Source organism: Podarcis gaigeae, assembly GCF_964106915.1.
Source record: "Podarcis gaigeae genome assembly, chromosome: 2".
NCBI lineage: Eukaryota > Metazoa > Chordata > Lepidosauria > Squamata > Lacertidae > Podarcis > Podarcis gaigeae.
Genome location: NC_139679.1, coordinates 100,254,732 through 100,269,625, shown reverse-complemented (window position 1 = coordinate 100,269,625; position 14,894 = coordinate 100,254,732). Strand labels below are relative to the sequence as shown.

At 43.5% G+C, this 14,894-nt stretch overlaps 2 long non-coding RNA genes across 2 annotated transcripts in view; one reads left to right on the top strand and one right to left on the bottom strand.

Annotated features, from left to right (window-relative positions):
• The window catches only part of LOC310838267, a 466,315-nt gene that overhangs the window by 399,289 nt on the left and 52,132 nt on the right, over nt 1-14,894 (top strand). The gene's annotated exons all lie outside the window — the stretch shown is intronic.
• Nucleotides 4,633-13,598, bottom strand: LOC310838310. The gene is made up of 2 exons (XR_014560915.1): nt 13,486-13,598; nt 4,633-5,031 (listed from the first exon to the last, which is right to left on the bottom strand). It is a non-coding gene; the product is annotated as an uncharacterized lncRNA (long non-coding RNA).

The window sequence follows — 14,894 nt, the reverse complement described above, 5'->3', positions numbered from 1 at the left end:
TTACTTGAGACAACTGCCATATCTTTTACATAGCCAGCAGGTCACTGCATTCTGCAGCAGTTTCTCCTTAAAGCACCTCAAATATCGGAAGCTTGTGCCACACAAACAGCAACTTGGAGCAGAGCTTTCAGTGCAGCTGCCCCTGTTCGGTGGAACAGCGTCCCCGTTGAGATACAACAGACACAGAGTATGAGAACGTTCCAAAAATTATTGACGGCATCGTTGTTTTAGCAAATGTTACCAGCCAGATTTTTTTTTTAAGAAAACCTGTCTTCAGTAGTTGTGTTTGTACTGCTTTTTTTTAAAAAAAAAACAAAACTATTTTTAGCTGGATTAATGCCATGTTTGTGAATCCCCTTGAGGCGCATGGAAAAAGTGGCTCACAGATTAATAAATAATAGCAAGACATAATTTGCTTACAATTCAATATTGCATTTCTTTTTTTAAGCAACAGCAACAACCCCTGAATTACTAGAACAGTAGTAAAATTACAACAATGCAGAAAACTAAATGGCAATTGTAAAATTAAACAGTTTTTTAAAAGCAATGGAAAAGGAAACTGCTCACAAGTAGGCTAACATCCATAATGGCTACCATGTCCCTCCGTTGTCAGAGGCAGCAATGTTTCTGAATACCAGTTGCTGGAAACCACAGGAAGGGAGAATCCTGCTCGCCAGTTTCCCACAGGCATCCCACAGGATGCCAGACTAGAAGGGCCATTGGCCTGATCCAGTAGTCTCCTCTCATGCACCTAAGGAAATGGGGCAATTGGCCAGCGTGCTGGGCAATCTTTGGTGCAGCATAAATCTGCAGCTTCAGAAGACTGAGCACACTATTCAGCAGAGAAAGCGCTGCACAAACAGAAGTGGCACGAGAGGCTGTGTGGGCATATATACAAGCAGGTTTATTCAGCGTAGATCAGGACAACAGGAAAACATGTCTGATCTCCTTCGCATCCAAAGCAAAACAGAAAACTATACACAAACGGAAGTTCCCAGCATACTGTGCTGGAATGTGTTACAGACATGTGACATGCAACAATTCCACCCGTCTGTCCCTTAAGGTGGAATGGAATTCTCAACACTTAGGCCAGATCCCAAATAACTAGTTTGAAGAGATCCAGAATACAGCAGCTAGACTGGTGACTGGGATTGGCCGCCGAGACCACATAACACCGGTCTTGAAAGACCTACATTGGCTCCCAGTACGTTTATGAGCACAACTCAAAGTGTTGATGCTGACATTTAAAGCCCTAAACGGCCTTGATCCAGTATATCTGAAGGAGTGTCCCCACCCCCCTTGTTCAACCTGGATACTGAGGTCCAGCGCTGAGGGCCTTCTGGCGGTTCCCTCACTGCGAGAAGTGAGGTTACAGGGAACCAGGCAGAGGGTCTTCTCGGTAGTGGCTCCTACCCTGTGGAACACCCTCCCATCAGATGTCTAAGAAATTAACAACTATTTGACATTTAGAAGACATCTGAAGGCAGCCCTGTTTAGGGAAGTTTTTAATGACTGATGTCTTAATGTATTTTAAATCTTTTGTTGGAAGCAGCCCAGAGTGGCTGGGGAAACCCAGCCAGAAGGGCTGGGTATAAATAAATTTATTATTATTTTATTTCCATTTTAGGCTGCAACAGTAACACGATTTAGGCAAATCCCATGCCTGCCAAGGAGATAAATAATAGGAACGAGGAGAAACCTGGCTCCTCCTACGCACATGCAAAGCTTGCAAGCCAGCAGCCCAATTTGCCATCTCAGATGGCTGACTCACAAGTAGATCTGCCTGATGAAAGACCTCTAACTTGCCATACTTCCTCCTCTTCCTCCTCCTCCTTCTCATAGCCGAGTAAGATTGTCCTTCATAAACACGGTTTTAACACTGAGTCCGTAAGTGACTGTGGAGGCCAATTCTGGATCCACACATCCTTCCACAGTGGGGACATTGGTTTCCAGGCAGGAGTTGATTATGGTGTGGATTTGCCAAGCGTGCCTTCCTCTTAGCATGTTTCTCCTTGTCATACCATGTATTCTTCAGCCCAGTGCTCGCTCCCCCCGAAAAATAGATGCTGGTACCCACCATGAGAAGGGGACGCGGGTGGCACTGTGGGTTAAACCACAGAACCTAGGACTTGCCAATTAGAAGGTTGGCGGTTTGAATCCCTGCAACGGGTGAGCTCCTGTTGCTCGGTCCCAGCTCCTGCCAACCTAGCAGTTCGAAAGCACATCATAGTGCAAGTAGATAAATAGGTACCGCTCTGGCGGGAAGGTAAACGGCGTTTCTGTGTGCTGCTCTGGTTCACCAGAAGCGGCTTAGCCATGCTGGCCACATGACCCAGAAGCTGTACGCTGGCTCCCTTGGCCAATAAAGCGACATGAGCGCTGCAACTCCAGAGTCGGTCAGGAGTCCCTTTACCCTTTACATTTACCCACAATGAAGTTGTTACAGTATTTGTCACACTTTTTAACAACAACAATGAGGTACCGGTACTGCATACCCTCGAGTACCCCCAGAAAAAAGTACTGCTTCAGCCCTAGTCTGCTATTTCAAGTGGCATTGTTGCTTATGCATGGAAATGTGGACCTAGAGAGTTAGATCCTCTTTCACAGCGTTCTTAATTTCAAGGTGCCCATACTTTCAAGGCGAAATGAATGCTGGCTGGGGCTCGTGGGTGCTGGAGTTCAACAACATATCAAGGGTCACAGCCCTCCACTCATTCTAGCATATCTACTTGCAATGTACTTCAGCCAGACTGCACTTATCTTCAGATCTTTGAGCAGAATCGTGTGAGAAATTCAGTATCTGCTTTCAACAACATCTACAAAACTGAATGGGCTTTTTCAAACACTTCCCCCTCTCCCTTATTAGACCACTTGGAAACACTAATTATAAGTACTGAAGTGGTTCTAATATAAGCCTCTTATTCAAACAATTATTTTTTCCCTCTGCTGTTTTTTTTAAAAAAATAAATAAATAGTGGAAGACAGGATGCCAAGTTTAAAGGGGTATGTGTGTGTGTTAAAAGTCCAGCAATTTTGCAATAATGGATAAAGGCTTGCAGCTGAATTTACAAAGGCAGGTCCTCCAGATGAAATAATTAAGATTCTGGGAGATTTTCTCCCTTGGGAGGTATGTGGGGAATAACTCCTGAAGCTAACTGGTATCATTACAATTAATTGCGAAATGTTTTTTACAGGCAGAGTTCAAAGACATGTAAAGATTAAAGTGTGTGTGTGATGGGGGGAGTAATACTTCTGAGTGATAAGACCTCACAAATATTTTAAAATGGAGAGAGGTTGTTTAAGGATTCTTTTTATTATTATTTTATTTATGATTTTCAATTTTATACATTTCAATAATTTTGCAATCATTTTAACATTTTCAAAACTTGACTTCCTTCCCCATCTTTCTGCTGTTCCTTAAATTTATTTTAAATATTTTCTGCATATCCAAATTAATTTAATTTGCTCATTTATTCATCTGCTTTAAATATACACTTATAAAACTGCAGGTTATTACAATAATCCTGCCAATGTTCTTATCTGTTTGCAGTTTATTTGTAAATATTCAATAAACAATTTCCATTCTTTTATAAGGTTTGCTATCTTGATTTCTTATTTTTCCAGTAAGTTTCACCATTTCTGTATATTCCAAAAGTTTTTGTATCCATTCTTTTTTTGTTGGGACTTCTTCTTTCCATTTTTGGGCAAGAAACATTCTTGCAAGTAGCATTCTTGCCGCTGTAGTTACATACATGAATACATTTATATACAGTTTGGTTAGTTCTGAACTACAGAACTGTCTAAGGATTCTTTAATCCTATTTGCTTCCATAAAGTAATAGCAGTCAATAGCCCTTCTCCTCCATGAATTTGTCTAATCCTCTTTTAGACAAATTTGGTGGCCATTACCTCCTCCTATGCGACCGAGTTCCATAGTATCACTATGTACTGCCTGAAGAAGTGTTTTCTTTTTTCTGTCCTGCAGTTCCCAATGTTCTGCTTCAAATATCTGTATATGTTTTAAATCTATGGATGCTCCTGAAAGAAGAGTGGCAGATGAAGATGATGGACTTTGCAGAACTGGCGAAATCCAAAACCAGCACAATCAAGTATTCCAAAAAGGATTGAAGTAAATTTATACGATATCTAAAAGATTATTGTAAGCAATTAACATCACTAGCAGGGTTGTCTGAAGACTTGTAATGAGAAACTTTCAATCTTTTTATAGTTATTTAAATTTTGAGCCATTCTGTAATGAATTTAATTAGAATCGGAAAACGTATAAATTGCAATGGTATAAAGGCTAACTTCGAAAGTCATGAGATGGGAGGGAAGGAGGTTGACAGCCTCTAAAGAGCCAGAGTGGTATAGTGGATAATTATGTTGTGAATGTACAATGGAAAATAAATAAAAATTATATATATATATATATATAGAGAGAGAGAGAGAGAGAGAGAGACGTTCCTAAGGCTGCTCAAAAAACAAAACACACACCCCCCCACAGTAGCATTTAAAACACACACCCAAATTTAAAGCAATAATAAAAGCAAAGAAGCTGCAATGATTCAGCTAAAAGGCTCCAAACAGGAGGAATATGTTGGAGGTGCATTTATTTATAAAGGAGGGCAATGAATTGTTTTGTGTGCTGGTGGCATTTTCTTATTAGTTGCAGCAGAAGCAAAACATTGTTACAGGCTCTCTGTTCTATCACTGTGACTGCCATGCAAGATTCCTCACTGGCAAAAAAACAGCCCTGGGCTCAACTCCAGGCCCAGCTGGTCACTTGCAAGGGTCCTGAGAAGGTCAGATGCTCTACAGAGCTGTGTGATTTCGTGGAAAGCAATGGTGAGTGTCAACATTCTGAGAGTGGCTCCTTTGCCAAAATGAACTCATTTCTGGCGGAGGACAATATTCCATCTTACATAAAACGTGGGTTGCTACGCAAGCTGCCAGAAGGCAAGGGAAGGTGACGTGAACTCCAGATCCTCACCTTGGACCTTAGTAATGGAGCAAGCCAAGTTCTTTTCAATACCTGGCGGGAAGAGAGAAGCGCTTAGGCCATTTAAGAATATTGGAGCACCTGAGAAAAGCCAGAAATATTATTTGGGTGTCAGCAGTATAAACTGATGATAAAGAACATCGGTTGCGTGTGGAGATAAGGATTCTAACAACGGCGTTTCACTATGCGTGCTTCATATGTTAATTGTTGGAGGGGTATGGAAGGGAAGCACAGTAACATTCACAGGTGGAAATGCAAGCCAAACTATAATATGAGCTATTTGTCCAAAGAAGGCTGATTGCCAAAGAATTGATGCTTTTGAATTATGGTGCTGGAGGAGACTCTTGAGAGTCCATGGACTGCAAGAACATAAAACCTATCCATTCTGAAGGAAATCAGCCCTGAGTGCTCACTGGAAGGACAGATCCTGAAGCTGAGGCTCCACTACTTTGGCCACCTCATGAGAAGAGAAGACTCCCTGGAGAAGACCCTGATGTTGGGAAAGATGGAGGGCACAAGGAGAAGGGAATGACAGAGGATAAGATGGTTGGACAGTGTTCTCGAAGCTACCAGCATGAGTTTGACTAAACTGTGGGAGGCAGTGGAAGCCAGGACTGCCTGGCGTGGTCTGGTCCATGGGGTCATGAAGAGTCGGAGACGACTAAACGACTAAACAACAAAAAAATTGTCCAAACTGCATCTGCATTGTGGTTGGAAGGAAACTGTTCCTTGAAAGCAGTACCAAAAAAGGAAATTCTCAACCTAGCCAGCTGCAGTTGCACCATGGGCCACATTTGGCCCATCACAAAGCCATCTTCCTCAGCTCAAGGCAACCTGCCCATCAACTGACATAGCCAGTCACATCATCTGATGGAAGGTACCTTCTTCTTTAAGCAATAGGACTAAGGAGCCTGTATAAAGCAACCCATCATAGAATCATAGAGTTGGGATTTTCAGCTATGCAATGGTACTCCCCCCTCCTTTGAGGTTCTCCCAACCTTCTGGGGCAGATTTGAAGAGGGCATGGGATGCACATGGAGGAAAGTTCCACTGTGTGAGTGAAATTCCTTAAGATGATGGAATGAGTTGGTTGGATACCGCCCAAGAACGATAGCAGGGACAGGGAACATGCAGCCCTCCAGATGTCTTTGCACTAAAATTACTTTCATCCCTGACCGTTGGCCATTCTCGTTTGGGGCCGAGTCCAATAACATCTGGAGGACCACAGGTTCCCCATCCCCGGAGTATAGTTTGTAAGCTTTTAGATAATGCACACATCTGTCTGGCAGTCTTAGAAAATGAATTTGTGTGCGAGAAAGGAGAGTATGGTTATTTTAAGAAGGTGCTTGCTCTCTCCAGTTCTTAAAAGTACTTGTATTTATACAAACACACACAAATGATTGGGACACTTTTTTCAGTCAATTAGTCAATTATACATTGCAGCCCGAGTATTTAGATTGTGAAGTTCAAACAATGTAGTTGCCAGTTATAATATACCACTTTTGTTTTACATCTAGCAATAGAGTTTTGTATATATATGTAGAAAAGCCGCGGTGTGTGAATTATTGGTTCCTTAGGGGAAAGTTATTTTCTCTCCCCTCTGTATTTAGGAGCAGGGCACTGAATGAAGAACATGAAATGTGGAAGAGAAATATATAATATGATGAATACCTATAATAATGTACTTAGGGTGGAATTCAACATAGCACTAAGTGGGGCATGTGCAGGAAGGGATAAGTCCTAGTCACAAAATGAGACTTTCTCCCCCTCTCCTCCCTTGTGTGTCCTCTGCATGCCCCTAAATTTGTTCTGGGTTTCCCCCCAACCCTCCAGAGTAGATTTAGGGGACACGGGAGGGGGAGGAGAGGGGGGAAAGTCCTGTTGCAAGAGGGGACCCCATTCTGTGCACTCAACAGCTTATATGAACCCAACCCTTAAGAAAAATAAATGACCCCATGGCATGTGATATTTTGTGATATTTTTCGTTGAGGGCACTTTATCTGCTGTGCAAAAAGCAGATTTTCTTCTTTTTAACAATTAATTTCCCCCCAGATTCTGAGTATTCTATCAAGCCCCAATCCACATATAACACATACATTGGCTGATTCCTCATTTGTCAACGATTGACAGATGAATATGCAAACGAATCTCACTACAAAGCATTGGGTGAGATCCAACAATGTTGTCCTCAGAGTTGATCCATGGAAATGAAGGAACAAGTTACTTAAGTCTATCAACTTCATTGGGTTCCACTCTGACTTACATCAGTTACAATCCACTGCCTCTGAGAGAAATTGCGTGATGTGGAAGCCCTGCCTGTATAGTTTCATCTGTTATGACTGAAAGAAAGCCATCATGTGCTGACGGGTTTAAAATGATAAGCATGTATGTGCAAATGTGACCATAGTTAATGTCCCGTTGTTTTTGCTTTGGGGAGAGTTTGGGCACCTTTTGTGAAGGAGGGAGGGTAGCAGGAACTCTAAAATAGATTTTGAGCTAGTGGCTTAGATTGCCATATAAATAATGAAGAGATTTGAAGGTCTAAGCATTTCCAGATGTTGGAGCAGGTAATGGCTTTGAAACCCATGTTAAATAAGTGCTGGGTTTTTGACCTGCTGGAAAAATGTACTCTGGTGTGACACAAATGACACTGCTTTCAAAAATTATCCTATATTATCCTAGTCCTGGTGAAGGTAACAACCTGAGGGCAGGCAACTTGATTAGCTTCCTGCCTGGATGGCGAGTACATCCCAGTTATTGTCTGTGATTTATGCTTGGAGTCCCTGGGCGTAATCATGCATACTTTGCAGTAGGTTGGGGGACTCCCTGCACCCAGCAAGGTATGAACTGAAGGAGAAAACAAAGTTCTTCCCAGATTCCGCATCGCTAAGTGGTACCTTGCTCTGACAAAGCATCATGATTCTCAAAGCAGGAATCTGTCACAAGCTTATCTTTCTCTCTGCCATTGAGATATGGGGAGGTGAAGAAGAAGAGAAGAGTTTGGATTTGATATCCTGCTTTATCACTACCCGAAGGAGTCTCAAAGCGGCTAACATTCTCCTTTCCCTTCCTCCCCCACAACAAACACTCTGTGAGGTGAGTGGGGCTGAGAGACTTCAGAGAAGTGTGACTGGGCCAAGGTCACCCAGCAGCTGCATGTGGAGGAGTGGGGACGCGAACTCGGTTCACCAGATTACGAGTCTATTGCTCTTAGCCACTATACCACACTAGCTCTCACAGGTGAAGACATGCAGAGCCTTCAGAACAACAGGCTGAACCCTTTTAGCTAGCATTTCCAGCCTGTGCCATTTTAACAGCCTGTTGATCTCCCTCATGTTGCAATTACTGCTAAAACTGAGCCTACCTTTAAAAACAAAAAGTTACTAAAGGAATGGTGCAATAGATTATTATTTTTTGTTATTTCTTAAAGGGGAATTGTTCCTTCCTCAACTACATTGCTATATCACAGCTACCTACTGTGGATAGGACGTAACAGACAGGACACACACACAAGCTTTCTATATATCCCTGAATTAGGAAAAAATCAGCTGCAATTTTCCACGTTGCTTGAAATGGAAAAGCAAAGATTGGGAGACATTATGACCTGCCAACCTTGAAGCAGTTCAGCCTTTCAAGCAAGGGTCATTGCAAGTCCTACACCATGGGTAGGCAAACTAAGGCCCCAGGGCCTGATCCGGCCCAATCGCCTTCTAAATCCTCCCCACAGACGGTCCGGGAATCAGTGTGTTTTTACATGAGTAGATGTGTCCTTTTATTTAAAATGCATCTCTGGGTTATTTGTGGGACATAGGAATTTTTTCATTCCCCCCCCCAAAAAAAGATAGTCTGCCCCCTACAAGGTCTGAGGGACAGTGGATCGGCCCCCTGCTGAAAATGTTTGCTGACCCATGCCCTACACCTACCAAAGACCCTTTTATCAGAGAAAATAGGGATCAAACCCGCAGAGCCATAGGAGGCCAGCCAGGTTTTTTTTTGCCCTGGGTGAAGCGTCCATTGAGGCTCCCAGTCTGCATGTGTACAGAAATGTCCATGGGGTGTCTATTCCATACTGGGTCTTTGACCCAGGTGAAACAAAGCCTGGTTTCGCCCCTGAAACCTGGCACCTTTTGTATACAAAGTAGGTGATGTACCACTTAACTCCCCAGCAACCAACTTGTATAAGCCCAGATGAGTCCTTGGTGGGGTCAGTTCTGCAAACTGCAAACTGCATGGCAAAATCCATTGCCCACAGTTTGGTCAAACTCATGCTGGTAGCTTCGAGAACACTGTCCAATCATCTCGTCCTCTGTCGTCCCCTTCTCCTTGTGCCCTCCATCTTTCCCAACATCAGGGTCTTTCCCAGGGAGTCTTCTCTTCTCATGAGGTGGCCAAAGTATTGGAGCCTTAGCTTCAGGATCTGTCCTTCCAGTAAGCACTCAGGACTGATTTCCTTCAGAATGGATAGGTTTGATCTTCTTGCAGTCCATGGGACTCTCAAGAGTCTCTTCCAGCACCATAATTGAAAAGCATCAATTCTTCGGCGATCAGCCTTCTTTATGGTCCAGCTTTCACTTCCATACATTACTACTGGGAAAGAGTTGCCAGAGTACTCTAATGCAAATGTGAAATGTCTTTGCACGGTGGGTAAAATAATAATAATAATAATAATAATAATAATAATAATAATAATAATAATAATAATAATAATTCAGTGCATCTTTAAAAAGGTTGGTTGGATTGTTCTCAGAGTACCCTTGTCTGCCACGAAGAAAAGCAAAAAGTTGTGAGTGGGTAGTCTGGTGTTCAGAGGCTCTTCCACAAGTACAAAATAATGCATGATGTGATGGATCGTCTGAAAATCAACTCTGAAAACTCAACTCCCCCATCTCACTTCTGTAATCCTTGGCCCGAGAAACAGTTTTGAACTCTTCAGCAGTTGCATTCTTCTCTCCAGCATGTGAGACCATCCCATATGACATATGTGCTATTTGCGGCGACTGTTTGTCCAAATGAGGTGGTTCGAAGAAAAAAGGCCAACAGATCTGTCTTTTGTAACACTGTGAGCAGCTTGTTAAAATTAGTCGCCCAAACTGCAGGACATCTGTGCTGTTGGGTTTCCAAAAGCACTATCAGTACTGCAGATGAAAGCAACTCCACCACCACCCAAAATATTCTATTTCCCAGATGGGAAAAGCTGCAAAAAGGCAAGCCTTTGATTTTGGTGCTGAATAAACTGCAGTCTTTCCTTCTCCCTCCCAATGCCTTTTCTTTTCCTTCTCCTGCTTTGGTGGACAATAAGTTCTCGCTTTAGTTTTGAATCTCACGCCAGTTATGTGGAGCACTTCTGTTCTCTTAAAATTTACAAGCAAATCACCGACACACTATCCAGAGCAGCAGAAGAGATCTTCCTGTGATATGATATAATAAACATTTCCTTGAGTGATATCCAAGGCCTAGAATGGACAATAATCCCTGCTAATGTCTCTTATTGTGATGGGTAGTAATACAACACCTGTTTATCCTATTCAACAGGCGTGTCTGTCTCAGTAGATATCCATACATAGATGTAAACATCTGAATAGGATGGTTATGTGTGCAAAATCCAACATGCGTAGGACTGGAAATCAGAACTGAATGTGCCTATACAGTTTCCTATATGGGCCTACATAAGCAGGATTCTATAATGATGATGATGATGATGATGATGATGATATATTTATTTATACCCCACCCGTCTGGCTGAGTTTCCCCAGCCACTCTGGGAGGCTCCCAACAGAACACCAATAACAATAATAAAAAAGCAACTACATCAAACATTAAAAACTTCCCTTCTAAAAGTCGGATAGTTGTTTATTTCCTTGACATCTGACGGGAGGGCGTTCCACAGGGCGGGTGCCACCACCGAGAAGGCCCTCTGCCTGGTTCTCTGTAACCTCACTTCCCGCAGTGAGGGAATTGCCAGAAGGCCCTCTGTGCCGGACCTCAGTGTCTGGGCTGAACGATGGGCGTAGAAATGCTCCTTCAGGTATCCTGGGCCAAGGCCATTTAGGGCTTTAAAGCATCCATCCTAGTCAAACAATAAACCCATCTCTGGATTCTGGTTGTAGGCTAGGTGACTTGGCAGAGGATCTGTAGGAAGACAGCAAGGCCCAGAGGATGGGAGAAAAGGTAGGTAGCCCTCAATCAAATCCACAAATCCCAACACCAAACACACACACACACACACACACACACACACACTTCAATTCAATCCAAATTATGCCACCCCAGTCTTCAAAAAAGCAGCAGCTGAAAGCTAAGAGGCCATCACAACAGACAAAGAGGCCAGGACCCCTCTGGTTTCTTTGTCATTTGAGCACTGTCTCTAGAAGCTGTTGTTTACTGCCTGTCTTAAAAATGATTGACCGTGGTCCTGGACATATACTCCCTTGTGTGCCACAGACACTGGTGTTCTTTAACCATACTATCCAAATGAGAGAAGGAGTATGAAAGGGATAAATGGTAGCCAAGTGAATTAATAGAGCCAGTGTGGTATAGTGGCTAGAGTGTCAGGATAGGATCCTGGTAGACTGGGTGTGTCCTTGGGCCTCTCAGCCTAACCTACCTCACAGGGTAGTTGTGGAGAACCATGTGTGCCACCTCGAGCACCCATGCAATAAATAATAAACAAAATAAAAAATAAATAGCATTTTTGAGCTGTGAGCCAAAATCTGTGCTTTGTATCATAGCCCAATCACACACTCACATGGGCTCTACAAACAAAAAACGGGTCTATTAATCACTTTGATCCTGGGACTGTTCTGTAGCTGAAAACATGGCTGAAATGTCAGATGTGGATCGCTTCAGCTCAAAATCACTACCTAGACATTTATCCTATTTGGGAAGTGTGTGTCCTAGTGCACTCTAGCCTTCAGAAAATACCAGTGAGAGACATTAGCCATGAGCTGGGAATAACAACTGCAGAGAGTGCTACCTGCTCAGATTTTGCTTGTTGGCATCCCATGGGCTTCCCTGGTTGACCACTGTAAGGACATAATGCTGGAGTAAATGGGCTCTTCTTGTGTGACTGATAATTTCAAAGGCAAACACAGACATTCTAATGGCCTTGTTTCTACGCAGGAATACAGCCAGAATGCTTCCTTTCCTTGACTCCAAAGTGTCCTCTTATCCTCCTAGCAAATCACTGTAAGTCCTGGGACAAATTATTCAGATTTTTTTTCCCCTGGAATCCTAGCTACAATGAAGGAATTGACTCGCCATAAACACTACAGGAGGAAGCCTTGGGTTTATAGAGATCCGCCAGCTAACTGACCACACGGGGTAAACAGATAGCAACTGTAAAAGCAGTTGTAAAAGAATACACATGTTGAAAAGAGAGGCCAAACTGCATTGACCAAAAACATAGAGAGAAGACAAATCCTTCACTCCAAGTATCTCCTTGAGAGCCAGCGTGGTGTAGTGGTTAAGAGCGGTGGATTTGTAATCTGGTGAACCGGGTTCGATTCCCCGCTCCTCTACATGCAGCTGCTGGGTGACCTTGGGCTAGTCACACTTCTCTGAAGTCTGTTAGGTTTGTTGTGGGGGAGGAAGGGAAGAGGAGATTTGAGACTCCTTAGGGTAGTGATAAAGTGGGATATCAAATCCAAACTACTACTCCTCCTCCTCCTCCTCCTCTTCTTCTTCTTCTTCTTCTTCTTCTTCTTCTTCTTCTTCTTCTTCTTCTTCTTCCTCTCACCTCTTTTAGGAACCAATTGCTGTGCGTCATAAAAGCAGAGCACTTAAAAACCATCCGCATATTGTAGATGTGTCACTCACTATAAACACAGCAAGGGCTTTGTATTTATTGCATGTAAAGAAGGATGGAGATTGGAAATTAAGTTAATATGCCCCATATTGCTCTGTTTGGATGGCATCTGTGCTAGGCATCTGCCCTGTCCACCACCACTTGGGAGGGTTGTTTGATGGAGGGTCCTACATTCCACAAGATAGTAAGATATGAACAGGGAACCTTTGTGCTCAGGGACATCCCCCTGTCTGCTCACCCATGCAGTCCAGTCTTGGCCCTCGTGGAGCAAAGGTCCCTGAATACCACGCTTTCTTTTTGGAATTTGGACCTAAATGTGAAAATTCTCTACCACACAATAAAAGTGGCATTCCTTTGCCCTTTAGCACATCAGTCTTCCCTCGTGAATAGAGCCCTGAGTTCTTTGGCTTTTCCCATATGGAACAATTGATCCCTTCAGTTAATTTGCCAAGAGTAATCAGTTATTTCTGCTGGCTATAAATTTTAAACACCGCCAACCTCACCCCCCCACCCCACCCCGCTTTAAAAAGAAAAAAGCAGGAGGAAGGGAAGAAAGCAAAGCAATAAAAGTGGGACAGCAATAAAGCACGCAGCTGTCAGAGTGGGGACGGCTGGTGTAGTTTAGCACCACAGGGGGAGAAAAAGAAAGAAAGGAGCAGAACGAGCTCCGAAGCCATTTTCACCTGTCGGTTTCCCAGGCCCTGGGGTTCAGCTCTGAGAAGAAGGGACTTCTCAGTTGATTCTTCCGCTGCCATGAGGGTCATTGGGTGTAGCCTGTCCATTTTGTCCTGAGAAACCTTTGGGGTGTTAATGCAGCAGGATATACACTGAAGGAATGCCAGTAAATCAATGGAGTGAACTACACACACACACACACACAAACAAACACACACCCACACCCACACCCTAGTTCAGGCAAAATACAGTTTCATATCTCCTTGGTAGCAGCAAGTCAGCAGAATAGTATTAGGCTGGCCATTTGTCCTTCTTTGTACAGGACAGTCGTAAGAACATATGAACATGAGAAGAGTTTGCTGGATAAAGCCAATGACCTGCCCAGTCCAATGTCCTTTTCTCACAGTGACTGAACAGCTGTTGTTGTTGTAAGAATTTATATACCGCCCTATACCAGGAGGTCTCAAGGCAGTTCACAGAAGAGATCAACCTTAAAAACTACAATATATATATAATCAAATTGAAAACAACCACCCAATAACACCCCCCCCCCAGTGCTGCTCTTTCAATCCAGATTGAGGCATGCCTCTGTAGCTGCTTTATGAACAAGAAGGGGAGATTCCTTGCATCACATCCTCCCTGGCTACGCTATTACGAGCTTTTTCTGTGGAAGGAATTGTTTGTTTAGGTTGACATCCCCGCTTTTGGGGGCAGTTTTAGAATCTGCTCGAACATACATTGAAGCTTATTTATTTTTTAAAATGGTAAATGGAACGGAATGTATTAACACGTCTGTAACTTGATGCGCATATCCGGATGGCAAATTTGTACCCAAGGGCAGGATTTGAGCACAAGAGACTTCTCCCCCACCTGTGCTTTGCAGGAACTGGCATTCAGGGGCGTTGTTGCCTCCCACCATGGAGGCAGAAAACAATCATCATGGCTAGTAGCCATGGACCACCCTCTCTTTGCAGTCCTCTGTTTGAAGGAGTTCTGTTCCAAGTTCAGTTTAAAGGTAACGGACAAGAAGAGGGGCCGGCTGAGCAGGCCCCAGGGCATGCAGAAGGTTCCATTCCAGAGACCCCCAGGTAGGGAATGCACCTTGCCTGAAACCCTGGACAGCTGCTGCCAGTCTGTGCAGTACTGAGCCAGATGGACAAATGGTCTGGTGGAGTATAAGGCAGCTTCCTATGTTCCACACATATAGTAGCGACTTGCAGGGTAGCGCCAGGGTCCAGTGCATTGTTTCCATGGCTTCTCAACACCGAATGTTGCTGTCCCTTGCTGAGAGGGAGAGGGGTTGAGTTTCAGGGAGCTCAGCACGTCTATGTGTGTGTGTGTTGGCACATGCACATTTTATGAAAATCAGTGTTCTCTGTGGTGGACTTATAAAGAAGTAAAGGCTTTCTAGGAAACG